The sequence below is a fragment of the Mustela nigripes genome, chromosome 4, assembly GCF_022355385.1.
Source record: "Mustela nigripes isolate SB6536 chromosome 4, MUSNIG.SB6536, whole genome shotgun sequence".
Lineage (NCBI taxonomy): Eukaryota > Metazoa > Chordata > Mammalia > Carnivora > Mustelidae > Mustela > Mustela nigripes.
In genome coordinates this window covers 62,847,514-62,865,534 of record NC_081560.1, presented here as the reverse complement: position 1 = coordinate 62,865,534, position 18,021 = coordinate 62,847,514, and positions in this window count along the sequence as shown.

Genomic DNA, 18,021 nt, shown 5'->3' with positions numbered 1-18,021 from the left:
ACCCCATTTACTAGCAAGGTTCCCTTTCCCAAGTGTTTCTAAGACTCTCCAGGGATGACCACACTTGCCCATGAATCAGTTGTTTCAGAAGAAATAGAAATTTAGACCTTTTGTCTGGATCCCACTGTGGCTGATACCCAGATAACTTGATCCGTCAGGTGTGTCCAATCAGTCAGGTGCCTCCAGTTTCATTGGGTCAATGAGAAAAGCCACAAGGACCCAGAAGATCGACAGAGATATGGCTTAGGTAAAATTTCCATTCCTCCTTGTTCTTATGCCTCACTTATTGATGGCATTGCTGTCACCACTGAACCTCCCACTTCTTTGGATGCCTTGTCCAGCTGTGAGGTTTCCTCGTATGGAGAAAAGGGAAGTTTCTTTCCTTACTATCACAGTCAGAAAAGAGACCTACAACAGACCCACAATAAGTAATTATTATTAGTTACAATGTTTTACCTCTTTGAATGCACATCAATAGAGTCATTTCTCCAAACTAACCCACAGTGCAAAAGTGACTGAATAACGATGAGTTCCAAAGTTAACCAAACATGGAATCCAGAAGCAGCATTCCTATGTGGAACACAAAAACACACTCCTTTCTTGTGGTTCATTTTCAGTCAGAAGCTCTCATTGTCCTCTGTTGCAAAAAGACTTGATTTTATATTTTGAACTTTATTGTTGATGGTGATGTGGGAAATGGGGAGAAGAATCATGGTCCAAGTTCTTTATCTTCCATGAGATTTGTATTCTTGTGTATAAATCTGTGGTATGAGATAAATATATGTTAAAGGAGGGATTCCCTACCCCCCACTTCCTCTCAAATCAAGAGAGAAAGAATGGAGGAAGAATGACATCTCATTTGTATAACTGATTACATCTAAGCACAGATTTTACTTAAGCAAAACTCTTTGTAAATTTTTGTATCATCTGTGATAAAACATTTTGGAACTTAGAATGAAAGAATTTATTTTACTGAAATAGGGAAAAAAACTTATAATATGAGGATAAAATGAGAGTGTGAGAGTTGGTATTAAAGTAGTAATTGTTATGTAAAAATATGTGACCAGCAGTCTAGTATTTTTCTAACTTGGAACAATAGTATTAATTTAACTTAATGAAAAGCATGAATTTAAGTAATGAAAAGATTTGTAAATTATGTGGCAGGTTTTCCCTGACCCCTTTTCATCTTAACTATTCATGTTCTCATTAGATTTTTACTCAGTTAACATCTATTTTGATTTTAAGCAGGTGAGCTCTTAGAGTTACCAGGATGGATTAGATACAATTCGTACTCTTAAGGAGTTCATGGTCAGAAGAAACTGAATGGGTTACAAACATATTTTACACATTATCAGGAACTCAGAGAGGGCCTGAGCTTTTACTATAGTTAAATGCTTAACAAGTGAGCCCACTAGAGTTTCATAGATGCTGGTATAAGATATGAGATTCCTGGTCAGAGAAAAGGACTTTATTTCTCATGGTACAATAAGGAACATGAACTTTATGTTCTCATGAATTCTTTCCCCACCCTCACCAAGTTCCATGGGGTGATGTAAAATGGCCAGGTAGACGTGTACACAGTAGGTTTGTATGACAGTTGAGGAACCCTAAGCTTAGGAAGCTCTCCATTGTATAAAGGAGGCTGCTAGCAAATTTGCCTAAACTTTACCTTGGTGGGAGACATTACCCTTAAGAAAAATCCCACCTTCTTCCCCCTCAAAGAGAAAACACTCTCTTTGTCTTTGAAGGCGGTTTGCCATAAACACATCCTTGAAAAGGTAGTTAGAAACAAAATCTATCAGTGTCTTTGCCTCAAATGAGCAGGAATGCAAGACCCCCATGGAGAATCACCTATCAACATTTACATAGCAACAATAATAACAAATGTGTGGTGTATTCTGAAAAAGGGTTATGAGTATGCTACATAGGAGGTGACGACCTAGCTGAGTCTACAAAAGGAAGATACATTTTAACTAGATATAAAGGGCAGAAAAATCAAGACAAAGAAACTTCATCAGCATGGAAAACACCAACTACTGCTCCAAGACTGCCCTCTAGTGTATGGAAAGCTTCAGCTCTGTGACATTTGGCTTTGATGACAACTTTTCTGCAGTCACGGGTTTGGGAGGGTGGGGAGGAGGCATTTACTTTGGAGATAAAAACCAGGTCTCTGTTATACCACTTGGGGACCTATTTCTCTACAGTACTTAAAGTTTCTCTCTTTAAAAAATTTCTTATTGCCTTTATGTGATAAGTTTAAGGGAATTATTTCCCTAGGAGTTGGAGAATAGAAGAATAGCTCTTGCTTATTGGTTTTGATAGTTCACACCTCACTGCATGTAAATCATATGTGCATAACATGAGGGTCTGGCCAACTAAATGAAATCATGGAGGCGGAATATCAGAACTACGAGTTCTAAGAATTACCTAGTTGACCCCTTCTTTTTTTTCCTTTCCTATTTCTTTTCTTCCTTAAGGACTTTAATTGCTTACTGTGTTGGTGTTCTGTGTTGTACTGTGTTGGTGATACAAAAATGAAAGACAATGATTTCTTTCCTTAAGTTGCTGACAGACTCTTAGGAATGAAGAGATGTGGTCAATTATAATAAACTAAGATAAATTCTAAGACAAAAGGAATAGTAACTACTGTGGTTATGGAACCTGATTCGGATAAGGGTTTCACAAATGAATATTCAGAAAAGATAATTCTTAAATTGAATCTGGAAGGACAGCCAGGAAGCATCTAGGGAAAGAATGAGTAAGAAGGAGGTTAATCTCTCTATCAAGGGCTTTTTATGTCATGCTATGGAGTCTGGATTTTATCCCACTTGGTATCAGGGAACTTTTGGAGAATATTTATCAAGGAAGTGATATGATCAGATTTACATTTTAGAATGATTGCTTTGGCAGCAATGTGGAGAATAGATTAAAAGAAGGAACACCGGGGACAGGGAAATCATTAAGACACTGTTAGAGTGACCTAGGCAAGAGACCTATGAGTCTCTGATGCATGTCATTAACATACAGATTGAAAGGAGTGTCTGTATACTAGTAGTGAAATCAATATAATTGGTAAAAAATGGGAAAAATGAAAAAGAGCAAGGATTCAAAGATGACTGAGGTTTGTTGTACCTGGGTCGATGGACTATTTTCAAACAAGATCTAAAGAAAGAAATTTTGGCAACCGACTGAGAATGAATTCAGGTTTTGCTGTGACTTAATCATCTCTGGATCATTCACAGAGACATGATGTTTGGACTTGGATATATCAATATGGAAACTCACTTTGATTCTGCCCTTTCACTGCTTGATCAGTATTTATTCCAATTTTTCATTTCCTTCTGTAGCGCCTTTTGAAGTCATAATGTTTGAGCAATGGACAGGCTTTTGCAAACATTTTGGGTTCTCTACTTCACTGAGCATCTTTCTTCCATCTGAATGCTCATACACCTAAAGAAGGTCTTTCTTGTAAATCTTTTCTTCGTATTAAATGTTACTTGAAAATATTGTAAATATCCCGTGTTTATTTGAAAGTTATTTAATTCAGTGGTCCTGTGTCATGAAAATGTTCTTCAATAGATCTATACCCCCACCCCCGCCTCGGCCCCACCCCCTCTATTGGAAGTGTTTTGATTCTTCAGCAAATGTGTATAGCATTCTCAGAACTCTATTCAGTTTGCCCAGTGCTTTCTGAATCTGTTATACCTGGGAATTGTAGATTCATATGATAACAAAAGAAAACTTTAAATTCTTTGTTACTGTTTGCAGAATTTGGTTTCTATCTTAAATTTATTTAGCATGAATTATTTAAGAACAGGATATATCAATAAAGGCATTTTACACATTGAAAAAAAAAACAATGATTATGGTTTTCATTTTATATTCACCATTTGCTCCATGCTGTGCAATTCAGCCTCTTATTTATTGTAATCTTAAGATTATTGGCAACTTAAGAACTGCTTCTTCCTTTGTATTATGCTGACTAGTGAGTGTAGATTTATTAACAAATATATTGTCATCTTTTTTTTAAAAACAGAATGACTCTAAACAGAATTACAGATATAAACAGATATAACAGATATAAAGAAATTATTTCTTTCTATCAGAGAAATGAAACTTGACAGGAAAAGGATGGGCCTGAGAGATAGATCAAATATTTTTGAGTCTGTACCTTTGCCTGGGCAAGCATGCTCATTTTCTTATTTTCCCCATATATGCAGTTGCTTTAGAATGACCTAATAATCGATTGCTGGCTCTCAAAGGTAAAGATAAAAATGAAGTGGGGGCAGAAGGAAGAGGGCTAGCCCGGACAATCCTGGAGAAATCACTTCAACTCAAGAAGCAGGGGCTTTCGATAATAGGGAGAGGTGCAACCAGAGTGGCGCACCTGCTCCCTGAACTGCTGTGGCCAGAAGCAGCATTCAGCAATCAAAGCACAGATCCTTTTGTTTACCCTGTTTCCTGCCAACCGTGGTGCAGGTTGCTTGGAACTTGCAGGGGCTGCCTGTTATGGAGTAGTGCTACTGTGCTAAGAGCTGAAGCTGACTGCAGTTAACCGCAATTTACTGTCCAAGCTTTCTCCTGTAGGTACAAGCCTTCGATAGACTCCAGAGTTCCAAAAGAGCTATTCCAGAAAGATTGTGCCAGTGTAATTGTCTAGGTGGGGAGACAGATTCCTGGTGCTTCCAGTTCCCTCCTTCCTTCCTTCTTTCCTTCCTGTCTCCCTCCTTCCTTGATTTTCTTTCTTTCCTGCTGTCTTTCTCCCTCTCTCCCCCCTTTCCCCTTGCTCCCCCCCGCCCGCCCCCAGAGCCCATTTATCAGCTCGCACTGGAAAGGCAGTTGATTTGCACTCCTTGGGATGAAATGGGCCAGCTGCTCCGTTGGCAGTTCTTGGATCAGTCTTCTCCACCGTGCTGCCTGGCTGCTTCAATGTACTGACCCAGGTAGTTATTTTATGTTGTTTGCATCCTGTAGTCCCAAGTTATTTTTAAAATATGGATCACATTCTTCCCTTGCACAGGGTGTTCAGATATGTTCCTTATCTGCCTGAGCATAGAATCACTTTTTCCCACCACTCTTGGTCTCTCCAGTGCTGTTCCGTATCACCAACTTCTCCTTATTGACTGGACCATTGCTAGTACGCATAGATTTCATAAATTCCAAGTAGGCATTTGAGGAGGCAGAAATACTGCAAGCACTTGTCTCCATTAAAAAGCAATGAAGGACGGGGTGCCTGGGTGGCTCAGTGGGTTAAAGCCTCTGCCTTCAACTCAGGTCATGATCTCAGAGTCCTGGATCAAGCTCCAGATTGGGCGCTCTGCTTAGCAGGGGGCTTGCTTCCTCCTCTCTCTCTCTGCCTGCCTGCCTCTCTGCCTACTTGTGATCTCTCTCTCAAATAAATAAATAAAATCTTAAAAAAAAAAAAAACAACGAAGGACACCTGGGTGGCTCGGTGGGTTAAACCTCTGCCTTCAGCTCAGCTCATGATCTCAGGGTCCTGGGACTGAGTCCCCCGTCAGGCTCTCTGCTCAGTGGAGAGCCTCCTTCCCCTTCTCTCTCTGCCTGCCTCTCTGCCTACTTGTGATTTCTCTCTCTCTCCGTGTCAAATAAATAAATAAAATCTTAAAAAAAAATAAAAGGCAATGAAAACAAGCTTTATGTTATCATCCCTGACTAGCTATTACCTGATCTCCAATGCTTGCCCCCATTGTCCACCTCCTGCTTGCTCTTAATCCTACTCCACTTCAGTGAAACTGTCTTGTCAAGGTCCCCAGTGACTACCGTGTTCTAAAACTCAGTGAAGTACTAATTGTTGGATTGTTCCAGAGCTTGTTCTTAATATATCTTCCTCTACCTATTTCATTCTTTCCACAATTGAGTTAATCTAGACCTATTTTTTTAAAATGTTTTAAAAATTTATTTTAGAGAGAGAGTGCACACATGTGAGTGGGGTGATAGGGGGAGGATCGGGAGGGGGATGAAGAAAGATGGGCAAGCAGACTCTGTGCTGAGTAAGGATCCTGTTAAGTATGGGGCTCAATGTCACAACCCTGAGACCACCAACTGAGCTGAAACCAGGAGCCAGCAGCTTAACCGACTAAGGTACCCAGGCATCCTAATCTAGACCTATTTTTTTTTTTTTAAATATTTTATTTATTTCTTTGACAGAGAGAAATCACAAGTAGATGGAGAGGCAGGCAGAGAGAGAGAGAGAGAGGGAAGCAGGCTCCCTGCCGAGCAGAGAGCCCGATGCGGGACTCGATCCCAGGACCCTGAGATCATGACCTGAGCCGAAGGCAGCGGCTTAACCCACTGAGCCACCCAGGCGCCCCTCTAGACCTATTTTTAACATACAATTTGTCTACTGATGATTCTCAGATTTATGTAGTTAACCCTGACCTCATCTTTCCTTCTTTGAGAATCTCACATAAACAAATATTTAATTGACATCTTTATTTGCAGGTCTAATAACCTTTTTAGACTCCAAGCGTCCAAATCTGAACTCTTGGTTTCCCTCTCAGATATCTTCCTCTCCATCTCAGATCAGTCATCCTCCTAGTGACTCAAATAAAAATTAGGGGATTGTTTTTTATTTCCCTTTCTTTCATCTCCCATAAACACATCACAAGGAATTTTTCTGTAATGCATCTCAAACCCATCTACTTCTATTTTTCCTCACTGACAGAAGCATCCTAATTGGCCTCTCTGTAATACTTTCTTTACAAGCCAGACTTTAAGGAATATAATAGAGTGTGCCACTTATAGCGATCTTAGAACGATGCCTCTTCCATATGACCTAGACGTCTGTCCCTGCCACTTACTTCTCAAACTCCATTGCATATTGCTTCCTTCTTCTTCTCTGATTGTGTTCTTTGGTGACTAGTTTCCTTTCTGCCTGGAACTTTCTCTTTCTAATTCTGTTTACATCTGTCCCTTTTGTATCCTTCAGGTCTCAGTTCAAAGTGATCCCTTCAGAGAATTTTCCATTGACCACACTGTCACCCCTTTTTAAATGCTTTGTGGTACTTCTTGCTGAGACTGTATTGCTTGATTATGTTTTTACTTGCCTTTTAAGAAATCTGTGTCCTCAGACTAGAATAAAATTTCCTTGAGGTCAGGGTCTTTGTCTTATTCATTGCTCTATCCCCAGCTCTACAATGATACACAGCTTTGGTCTTCAAACTATAGTATAAATACTCCCAGTGGAACATAAAAATTGACAGTTTTAAGAGAAATCCATTTCTAGTCCAATTTCCTTATGTATTCTTTTCTAAAACTGATCTTGAGAATCCCATCATTCAGATTTTTTTTTTTGCCAACCACCTTTTAACAATTGTCTCTGAAATCCTTAAAAAAAAGTAGTACCCCTTTCATGCCTATCTTAATATAATGTATTGATGCACCAAAAAAAATGGTGACAGATGTGACCAAATTTAGAAAGTGAAGGATTCAGATACCCAGATAGTCTCATGATTCAGGTGGTTTCCAATTAATTGTTTTCAACCAAAGGGAAGACTAATTGCAATTTAAAAAAATTATATATTTGTATGTGGCTTTCTTCTTGTTTGACACATAACTCAGAAACAGTTTGAAGTATTAGGTGGCATTGTGATAACACACTCTTCACATTCTCTTCCTCTTGTTGGACTTGGAATAATACATTAATCTTACACTATTTAAAAAACTAAATAATGCTAAAATATCACTAAATATTAAAAAGAAATAAAAATTGATGGACTTAAACGTGGATCATGTTTGTGAGCATTATGTATCTAGCTGCCTTACTTGGCTAATAACTTTGTGCAATGCCATTTGCTGAATGTCTGTCTATAGTAGCCCAAACATCTAGGTAGGATGGTAGGTGGGACTGAACTTCTGGAGTCTGAAAGTGCCGAAACATAAGCAAAGTAGGAGAAAGAAAGGAAGTTCAGTTATTCTAGAAAGTAAGAGAGAAGAGAAAGGATGTTCTTCTATTGCAAGAATAATTTCCACAAACTCCGTATACAGAAATGTATCACTTTATTGTCTTAAAAACTTAGTATCTTCTTGAGCCCACTCTTCCCCTGAAAAGAGGAAATTTAGTCTATCATTCTCAGGTGTACTGAATAAGGTTCAGTAATGTTTTCTATCATTTTTTGTATTTTGTATTTTGGGTTTCCATGTCCTGTCTCCAGGGGTATGTTTATGCTTTAAGGAGCTTGGATTTCACCATAATGTCTTGTAGTTGGACTTTGGAGTGAGGTGTCTGGTTTATACTGTCCTGTGTTCATTATGGCTTCTATTTGGGTTTTGGAAGTTGGCATCTGTCCACCACCATCTGCTGCTGATATCTGCATTCCTAGCATGGTTTCTTCTGACCCTTTTTTGTCCATAGTACCTCTGCAGACTGTGTCCCTTTGACAAAACTATGAGACCTCTTATATTTTTCTACTTTCCTTGAGTCATGGCTGTGCTCGTCTTGGGTACTCAGGGAATATGAGATGCTTTCCTGTATCCCGTGGCTATGGGCCACTTGGGAAGCTGCCTCAGTTCTTTTCCTCTGGGACCTTACCTGTTGCCATCATATTTTTTCTAACTGTGGTACCATGTTCATACCAGAAAGAACTGAGGATGCTTGTGGTCTGCTTTCAAATCCCTTTAAATATAAATGGAATTTCTTTGTGCTCCCTGCTCCCAACACATTGGGCTGAGTGTGTGCATGTGTGTGTGTGTGCGTGTGCGTGTGCGTGTGTGTGTGTGTGTGAAGTCCCTGTTCTGAAATTCACACTGGAAGTTTATCCCATTGCTCTTTTTTCCATTAGTTTTTTTTTTTCCTTTAGAAAATCTCCTAGCTTTATCTCCTATTGGTGGAAAAGTCAGACTTTCCATTAACTTGCATCCTTCCCTATATTCTATTATTTATAATTTAAACTTATTTTGGGGGGATAAAATGAGAAGAAAATGACAAAACACCTTTATATGTGTTTCTAGTGACTGTTGTACTTGGAGGTCCTGGCTTTCAAATATTTGTATTTGCTGTAGATTTTTTTTAAAATTTTTTATTTTTTATAAACATATATTTTTATCCCCAGGGGTATAGGTCTGTGAATCACCAGGTTTACTTTTAAACCAAAGAATTTGACTCTTTTTTTCTATTCTGTATAATTTCCATAAGAGTGAGTCCATAGAATTCTGCATCCTGGTTGATGGGAAAAGCTAAGGGATACAAAGAAATGAGGGGAAAGACCCCATTAATTTATCAGAGTGAAAGCAATAGATGATTGACCAATCTGTGGGAGGCAAGGAGAAGTTCCAAACCAAGTTGGTAATGTTAATTACAAGAAATTTATTATGTTTTCATTTTTCAAATTTTTATGTAAATTCTAGTTAGTTAACATACAGTGCATTATTGGTTTCAGGAGTAGAATTCAGTGATTCATCACTTCCATACGACATCCTGTGCTCATCATAACAAGTGTCCTCCTTAATCCCCATCACCCATCACCCGTCTATTGTGTTCCCCCCATCCACTTCCCTCCATCAACCCTCAATTTGTTCTCTATCTTCAAGAGTATTGTATGGTTTGTTTCCCTCTCTCTTTTCTCTGTTTTTCCTCCCACCCATGTGTTCATCTGTTTCTTAAATTTTACATATGAGTGAAACGTATGGTATTTGTCTTTCTCTGACTAATTTCACCTAACATAATACACTGTAGCTACATCTGCATCTTTGCAAATGACAAGATTTCATTCTTCTTTATGGCTGAGTAATATTCCACTTTATATATGAAATGGAATATTCCTCATATCCATTCATCAGTTAGTGAACATTTGGACTCTTTCCATAGTTTAGCTGTTATTGATAATGCTAAATGCTGATATGAACATTGGGGTGCATATACCCCTTCAAATCTATATTTTTGTATCCTTTGTGTAAATACCTAGTAGTACAATTGCTGGATCACTGAGTTATATTTTCATATTTGATCATAGAGATCAAATAGTTGTATTTTCAACTTTCTGAGTAATCTCCATACTGTTCTCCAGAGTAGCTGTACCAGTTTGCATTCCCACCAACAGTACAAGAGGGTTCCCCTTTCTCCATATCCTTGCCAACATCTGTTGTTTTCTCTGGTTAATTTTAGCCGTTCTGACTGTGTGAGGTGGTATCTCACAGTGGTTTTGATTTTTATTTCCCTGATCATGAGTGATAGCATCTTTTCATGTGTCTGTTAGCTATCTGGTTGTCTTCTTTGGAAAAGTGTCTATTCATGTCTTCTGTCCATTTCTTAACTGGATTATTTGTTTTTTGGGTGTTGAGTTTGATAAGTTTTTTTTTTTAACAGATTTTGGATACTAACCACTTTATCATTTATGTCATTTGCAAATATCTTCTCCCATTCCATAGGCTGCCTTTGAGTTTAGTTACAAGAAATTTAGGTGATGGAGAAAATCCAAAATGAGAAGAGTGGTCTAAGTTTTCAAAAGAGGGCTGACAGGTCTGACATGCATTTCAAAAGAGTGATGTGTAGAATGAAATCTGGATAGGGCAGGGAGCCCTAGAATAGCACCATTGGGATGACTTCACCATAGGTGCTTATTATGCTCCAACCTGATTTGAGCCCCTCCTGGGGCAGCTGGGAAGGCACTAGAGGAAGTATGATTCTTTTCAGAATAGGACCTCTAGGAGGAGTCAAGATGGCGGAGAAGTAGCAAGCTGAGACTGCTTCAGCTAGCCGGAGATCAGCTAGATAGCTTATATAAAGATTGCAAACACCTGAAAATCCATCGGCAGATCGAAGAGAAGAAGAACAGCAATTCTGGAAACAGAAAAACAACCACTTTCTGAAAGGTAGGACCGGCGGAGAAGTGAATCCAAAGCGACGGGAAGATAGACCCTGGGGGGAGGGGCCGGCTCCCGGCAAGCAGCGGAGCAACCGGGCACAAAATCAGGACTTTTAAAAGTCTGTTCTGCTGAGGGACATCGCTCCAGAGGCTAAACCGGGGCGAATCCCACGCGGGGTCAGCGTGGCCTCAGGTCCCGCAGGGTCACAGAAGGATCGGGGGTGTCTGAGTGTCGCAGAGCTTGCGGGTATTGGAACGGGAAAGCCGGCTACAGAGACAGAGCCAACAGTAAGCTCACAGCTCCATGTTACCTTGAACCGGTCGCAGGCTCGGTGAGCTCGGAGCGCGGCCGGAGGTCAGGCAGACGGGAGTAACTAGGTGCTGTTCTCTGAGGGCGCACTGAGGAGTGGGGCCCTGGGCTCTCGGCTCCTCCGGGCCAGAGACCAGGAGGCCGCCATTTGTATTCCCGTCCTCCGGAACTCTACGGAAAGCGCTCAGGGAACAAAAGCTCCTGAAAGCAAACCGGAGCGGATTACTCACCCCGGCCCCGGGTAAGGGCGGTGTAATTCCGCCTGGGGCAAAGACACTTGAGAATCACTACAACAGGCCCCTCCCCCAGAAGATCAACAAGAAATCCAGCCGAGACCAAGTTCACCTACCAAGGAGTGCGGTTTCAATACCAAGGAGAGCAGCAGAATTCCAGAGGAGGAGAAAGCCAAGCACGGAACTCATGGCTTTTTTCCTGTGATTTTTTTTAGTCTTGCAGTTAATTTAATTTTTTCTTTTTCATTTTTTTTTTTTTCTCGCCTTCGGGTAAAATTTTTTTTTAACTGTTACCTTTTTCTTTTTTAACGATTTTTTACTAGTTTATCTAATATATATATTTTTTCTTTTTTACATTTTTCTTAGGTGTTTTCTTTTTTAAAAAATTCTTTTCTTTTCTTTTTTTTTTCTTTTCTTTTTGTTTTTTTTTTTTTCTTTCTTCCTTTTTGAACCTCTTTTTATCCCCTTTCTCCCCACTCACGATTTTGGATCTCTTCTAATTTGGTTAAAGCATATTTTCCTGGGGTTGTTGCCACCCTTTTAGTATTTTACTTGCCCCTTCATTTACTCTTATCTGGACAAAATGACAAGACGTAAAAATTCAACACAAAAAAAAGAACAAGAGGCAGTACCGAAGGCTAGGGACCTAATCAATACAGACATCGGTAATATGTCAGATCTAGAGTTCAGAATGACAATTCTCAAGGTTCTAGCCGGGCTCGAAAAAGGCATGGAAGATATTAGAGAAACCCTCTCGAGAGATATAAAAGCCCTTTCTGGAGAAATAAAAGAACTAAAATCTAACCAAGGTGAAATCAAAAAAGCTATTAATGAGGTGCAATCAAAAATGGAGGCTCTCACTGCTAGGATAAATGAGGCAGAAGAAAGAATTAGTGATATAGAAGACCAAATGACAGAGAATAAAGAAGCTGAGCAAAAGAGGGACAAACAGCTACTGGACCATGAGGGGAGAATTCGAGAGATAAGTGACACCATAAGACGAAACAACATTAGAATAATTGGGATTCCAGAAGAAGAAGAAAGTGAGAGGGGAGCAGAAGGTATACTGGAGAGAATTATTGGGGAGAATTTCCCCAATATGGCAAAGGGAACGAGCATCAAAATTCAGGAGGTTCAGAGAACGCCCCTCAAAATCAATAAGAATAGGCCCACACCCCGTCACCTAATAGTAAAATTTACAAGTCTCAGTGACAAAGAGAAAGTCCTGAAAGCAGCCCGGGAAAAGAAGTCTGTAACATACAATGGTAAAAATATTAGATTGGCAGCTGACTTATCCACAGAGACCTGGCAGGCCAGAAAGAGCTGGCATGATATTTTCAGAGCACTAAACGAGAAAAACATGCAGCCAAGAATACTATATCCAGCTAGGCTATCATTGAAAATAGAAGGAGAGATTAAAAGCTTCCAGGACAAACAACAACTGAAAGAATTTGCAAATACCAAACCAGTTCTACAGGAAATATTGAAAGGGGTCCTCTAAGCAAAGAGAGAGCCTACAAGTGGTAGATCAGAAAGGAACAGAGACCATATACAGTAACAGTCACCTTACAGGCAATACAATGGCACTAAATTCATATCTCTCAATAGTTACCCTGAATGTGAATGGGCTAAATGCCCCTGTCAAAAGACACAGGGTATCAGAATGGATAAAAAAACAAAACCCATCTATATGTTGCCTCCAAGAAACACATTTTAAGCCCGAAGACACCTCCAGATTTAAAGTGAGGGGGTGGAAAAGAATTTACCATGCTAATGGACATCAGAAGAAAGCAGGAGTGGCAATCCTTATATCAGATCAATTAGATTTTAAGCCAAAGACTATAATAAGAGATGAGGAAGGACACTATATCATACTCAAAGGGTCTGTCCAACAAGAAGATTTAACAATTTTAAATATCTATGCCCCCAATGTGGGAGCAGCCAACTATATAAACCAATTAATAGCAAAATCAAAGAAACACATCAACAATAATACAATAATAGTAGGGGACTTTAACACTCCCCTCACTGAAATGGACAGGTCATCCAAGCAAAAGATCAGCAAGGAAATAAAGGCCTTAAACGACACACTGGACCAGATGGACATCACAGATATATTCAGAATATTTCATCCCAAAGCAACAGAATACACATTCTTCTCTAGTGCACATGGAACATTCTCCAGAATAGATCACATCCTCGGTCCTAAATCAGGACTCAACCGGTATCAAAAGATTGGGATCATTCCCTGCATATTTTCAGACCACAATGCTCTAAAGCTAGAACTCAACCACAAAAGGAAGTTTGGAAAGAACCCAAATACATGGAGACTAAACAGTATCCTTCTAAAGAATGAATGGGTCAACCGGGAAATTAAAGAAGAATTGAAAAAAATCATGGAAACAAATGATAATGAAAATACAACGGTTCAAAATCTGTGGGACACAACAAAGGCAGTCCTGAGAGGAAAATATATAGCGGTACAAGCCTTTCTCAAGAAACAAGAAAGGTCTCAGGTACACAACCTAACCCTACACCTAAAGGAGCTGGAGAAAGAACAAGAAAGAAACCCTAAGCCCAGCAGGAGAAGAGAAATCATAAAGATCAGAGCAGAAATCAATGAAATAGAAACCAAAAAAACAATAGAACAAATCAACGAAACTAGGAGCTGGATTTTGTCAAATGCTCTTCTTGCATCCATTGAGATATCATACACCTTTATTTTCTAGTTGTTTAATATGGTAAATTACATTGATTTTCAAATGGTAAACCAATTTTACATTCCTGGAATAAACATTACTTATTAATGATTAATTATTAATTTTATGTATCACTGGATTTGGTTTACTAAAATTTTGTTTTGAATGCATCTATGTTCCTGAGAAATACTGACTTGTGATCGTCTTTACTTGTAATATCTTTGTCTAGTTTTACTATCACAGTAGTGTTCTTTCTTTTAGAATAAATTGAGAAGTATTCCTTCTTTTTCAATTATCTGGAAGAGTTTCTGAAAAATTGGTATTTCCTTCTAGATATTTCATAGAACTTGCCAGTGAAGCCACCTGGGCTTGAGTTCTCTTTATCAGAGGGCTTTTTAACTAAAAATTTAATTTCTTCAGTATGTATAGGGAGATACAGGTTATCTATTTTTTTGAGTGGGCTTTGGTAGTTCGTGACTTTCAAGACAGCCTGAGTTGCTAAATTTATTGGATCTGCATTGTGTGGAAACTCTATCAAAGTAGTTGACTGGGACAATTGTGGAGTTCACCTCATTTATTTTCCATCTTTCAAGGGTCATTGCCTTTTGTTGCCTGATATCCAATGTCATGAAAACCATTCATGTAGTTTGTATGCCTTTTGTTTTTTCAGGCAGGAGAGAAAAATCCAATCCTTGTTTCTCCATGTTGGCCAGAGCAGAGGTCATAATCCAGGTATTTTAAAACTAAAATTTTAAATGAAATAAAAAATTTCTTAGAAGTCAGTTTGTTGGGAGTCACTGTGGAGCCCATGTTCATGAATTTAAGGATGTTTTCATTTATTCTCAGGGGTTACATACTTACTGAATTATATTCATATTAATAACACTTCCACTGAATGAGATTAATTGGGTTGAGCTTTTCTTTTTTTCAATTAACTAAGAAAATATAGAGCATATCTATGTTAATTAACTATCGCTACTATCCCTCCTTTCCAAGGCCAATTCTCTCTTGCAAGGAGAGGGGGGTCTGTACTTCAAGAGAATACAAGAGATGATTTGAACATAAGAAACACCTGTTCATTTTTATTTTTTGGAATTTGGGGCCTTATCCTGGATCAACAATGAAACTGTTAGATCAAACCACAACTCCAAAGAACAAGAAATAGCCACAGTATTGACTGTGTTATTAACAAGAATGGCAATACATTATAACTACCAAAGGAATGTTAGCTTTATAGAAGAGAGAACTCCCTTATTTTTTGTTTGTTTATAATTATTTACAGCTATGAAATATGCCAATAATTATTTACAGTTTTAAATATGAATTTATTGAATGTCAAACTCAGTAAACCTTTGTAACAGTACACATATGCAGTGGTTAGGCAAAAGTCCTGATATCTGGGTAGAATATGAAGAAAACAAAAATACTTTTGTGCAGTCTTCTATTTAAAACAGGTTGTATACTGAAAGACCAGTTTTCTTTGTGGGCCACCAGTGCTCATTTTCTCTATTCTACATAGCTTCTTTTAACTTTAATCTTACTGGGCACCTCCGTGGCTTAGTCAGTTAAGCGTCTGCCTTCGGCTCAGGTCATGATCCCAGGGTCCTGGGATTGAGCCCCACATGGGGCTCTCTGCTTGGCGAAGAGCCTGCTTCTCCCTTCCCTCTACTGCTCCCCCTGCTTGTACTCTCTCTCTCTCTGTGTATGTCAAATAAGTAAATGAAATCTTTTTAAAAAATCAGAGTAACAAATAAGACTACTTATACTATTGCTTGTGTCCCTACTTGCCAAGTACTACATTCTTTGTTGCAAGAAGTTTCTATTTTATTTTATTTTTTTTAAAGATTTTATTTATTTGACAGACAGAATCATGAGAGGCAGGCAGAGAGAGAGGAGGAAGCAGGCTCCCCGCCGAACTATACTATTGCTCATGCCTCTACTTGCCAAGTACTACATTCTTTGTTGCAAGAAGTTTCAATTTTATTCTATTTTAATTACTTAAACATTTTTAAGTGTTAGGACTTAAAGTTAATTAAGTCTGAAGTCTTAAAGTTAATTAAGAGTTTTAGAATTACAATTTAAGTTAACATTAAAGAACAATAAATCTACTTGATATTAAACCCTTATCCCTAAAATTTTACTGAGATCATGCAAGTAAGGTAATTGTGGAATTAGGTAATTCTTAGCATTGCTTGAAGTTTATAACAATTTTTAAGATGTTCATTATTTTAATTCAACATGGTTTTATATCCATATTTACATCTTCACAATCTTAAAATCTCAGTATAATTAGTGATTATCTGATCTGTATGATAAATACAAGTTGCTGGCAATAAATTAGGCTCCCTGGCAGAAAGTAAATTAGAGTCATGGATAAAGTAAAATTTTGTTTGCATTTTATCCTGCACTGTAATAATATTTCAGTTGTACATGTATTACCATTATGATGAGTATTAATGTAATTTTATATAAAATATTTTATAGATAATAACATAAATATTTAAATATAAAATATTTATTTAAAATTTTTATATAACAATTAATATAATTTTGTATAAATAGTTGTATAAAATATTTATATAAAAATATATAATTATTTACTTATTTAGTAGGCTCCACACATAGTGTGGGGCCCAATGCAGGGCTTGAGCTCATGACCCTGAGGTCAAGACCTGAGCTGAGATCAAGAATCAGATATTTGGGGTGCCTGGGTGGCTCAGTGGGTTAAGCCTCTGTCTTCTACTCAGGTCATGATCTCAGGATCCTGAGATTGAGCCCTGTATTGGGCTCTGCACAGCAGGGAGCCTGCTGCCCCCTCTTTCTGCCTGCTTCTCTGCCTACTTGTGATCTCTGTCTTCAAATAAATAAATAAAATCTTAAAAAAAAAAAAGAAGAGTCGGATATTTAACAGACTGAGCCACCCAGGCACCCCTATAAAATATTTATTTATAAAATATTTATCAATAATTAAGGCATTTATATACTAATATTTTTAAAAATTTCTTTTAAAATGACAAAAATATTTCTTAGAATGACCTGATGATTAACTATTTATCGTTTATTTTTTTAACTGAGTCACCAGAATCCTAACCATTAATAAAATTCTGTCATTTCCTTTTCAGAGATTCTTGTTCCTTTCTGTTAAGGGGGTCATAATTATTTTTAGAACCAATCATGAAAAACTTTACTGCAACACAATTAATGTATAAGTTATTGTTTCTATTTAGGTATTCATTTTTTCCAGTGATCTCTTCCTTTGCAAATATAGAGGTGAATTAAAAGGGTTAGACACTTAATAGAGATCTTGAAATGAATTTGGACTAATTTGGGTATCTTGATAGTGTATTTCCTCAAACAAACACTTACTTTTTGCAGATTTCTTATTGTCTCCTAAGATGTTATGCTGGCAATGTTCTTATTTATTTATTTATTCTTTTTTTTTTTGGACAATGTTCTGATGTACTTTGAATCTCATCCAAAGTGGCTCTTTAAACAGTTGAACTTTTGCTTTTCACTAAGCTTTGAATTTCAGAATTTAGCCTTAAGAAGTAGCAGCCAAAATGTTCCTATCTTTATATTAGGATATGTGATACCAGAATGTTGTAAAAATAACTAGTAGAAGCAGATTTAGTAATTTGGTACGGGCTTTCTAGAGTTTTAGATACAATTTTATATTTTGGTTCATAAAAGACAATTTAAATTCTTTATTTTGAAGACTAATTTTAAAATTGATTTTAGGGCTCCTGGGTGGCTCAGTGGGTTAAAGCCTCTGCCTTCAGCTCAGGTCATGATCTCAGGGTCTTGGGATTGAGCCCCGCATCTGGCTCTCTGCTCAGCAGGGGGCCTGCTTGCCCCACTCACCTTCTCTGCCTGCCTTTCTGCCTACTTGTGATCTCTGTCTGTCAATTAAATAAATCTTTTAAAAAATTGATTTTATTTAATTTTTATATTTTAAA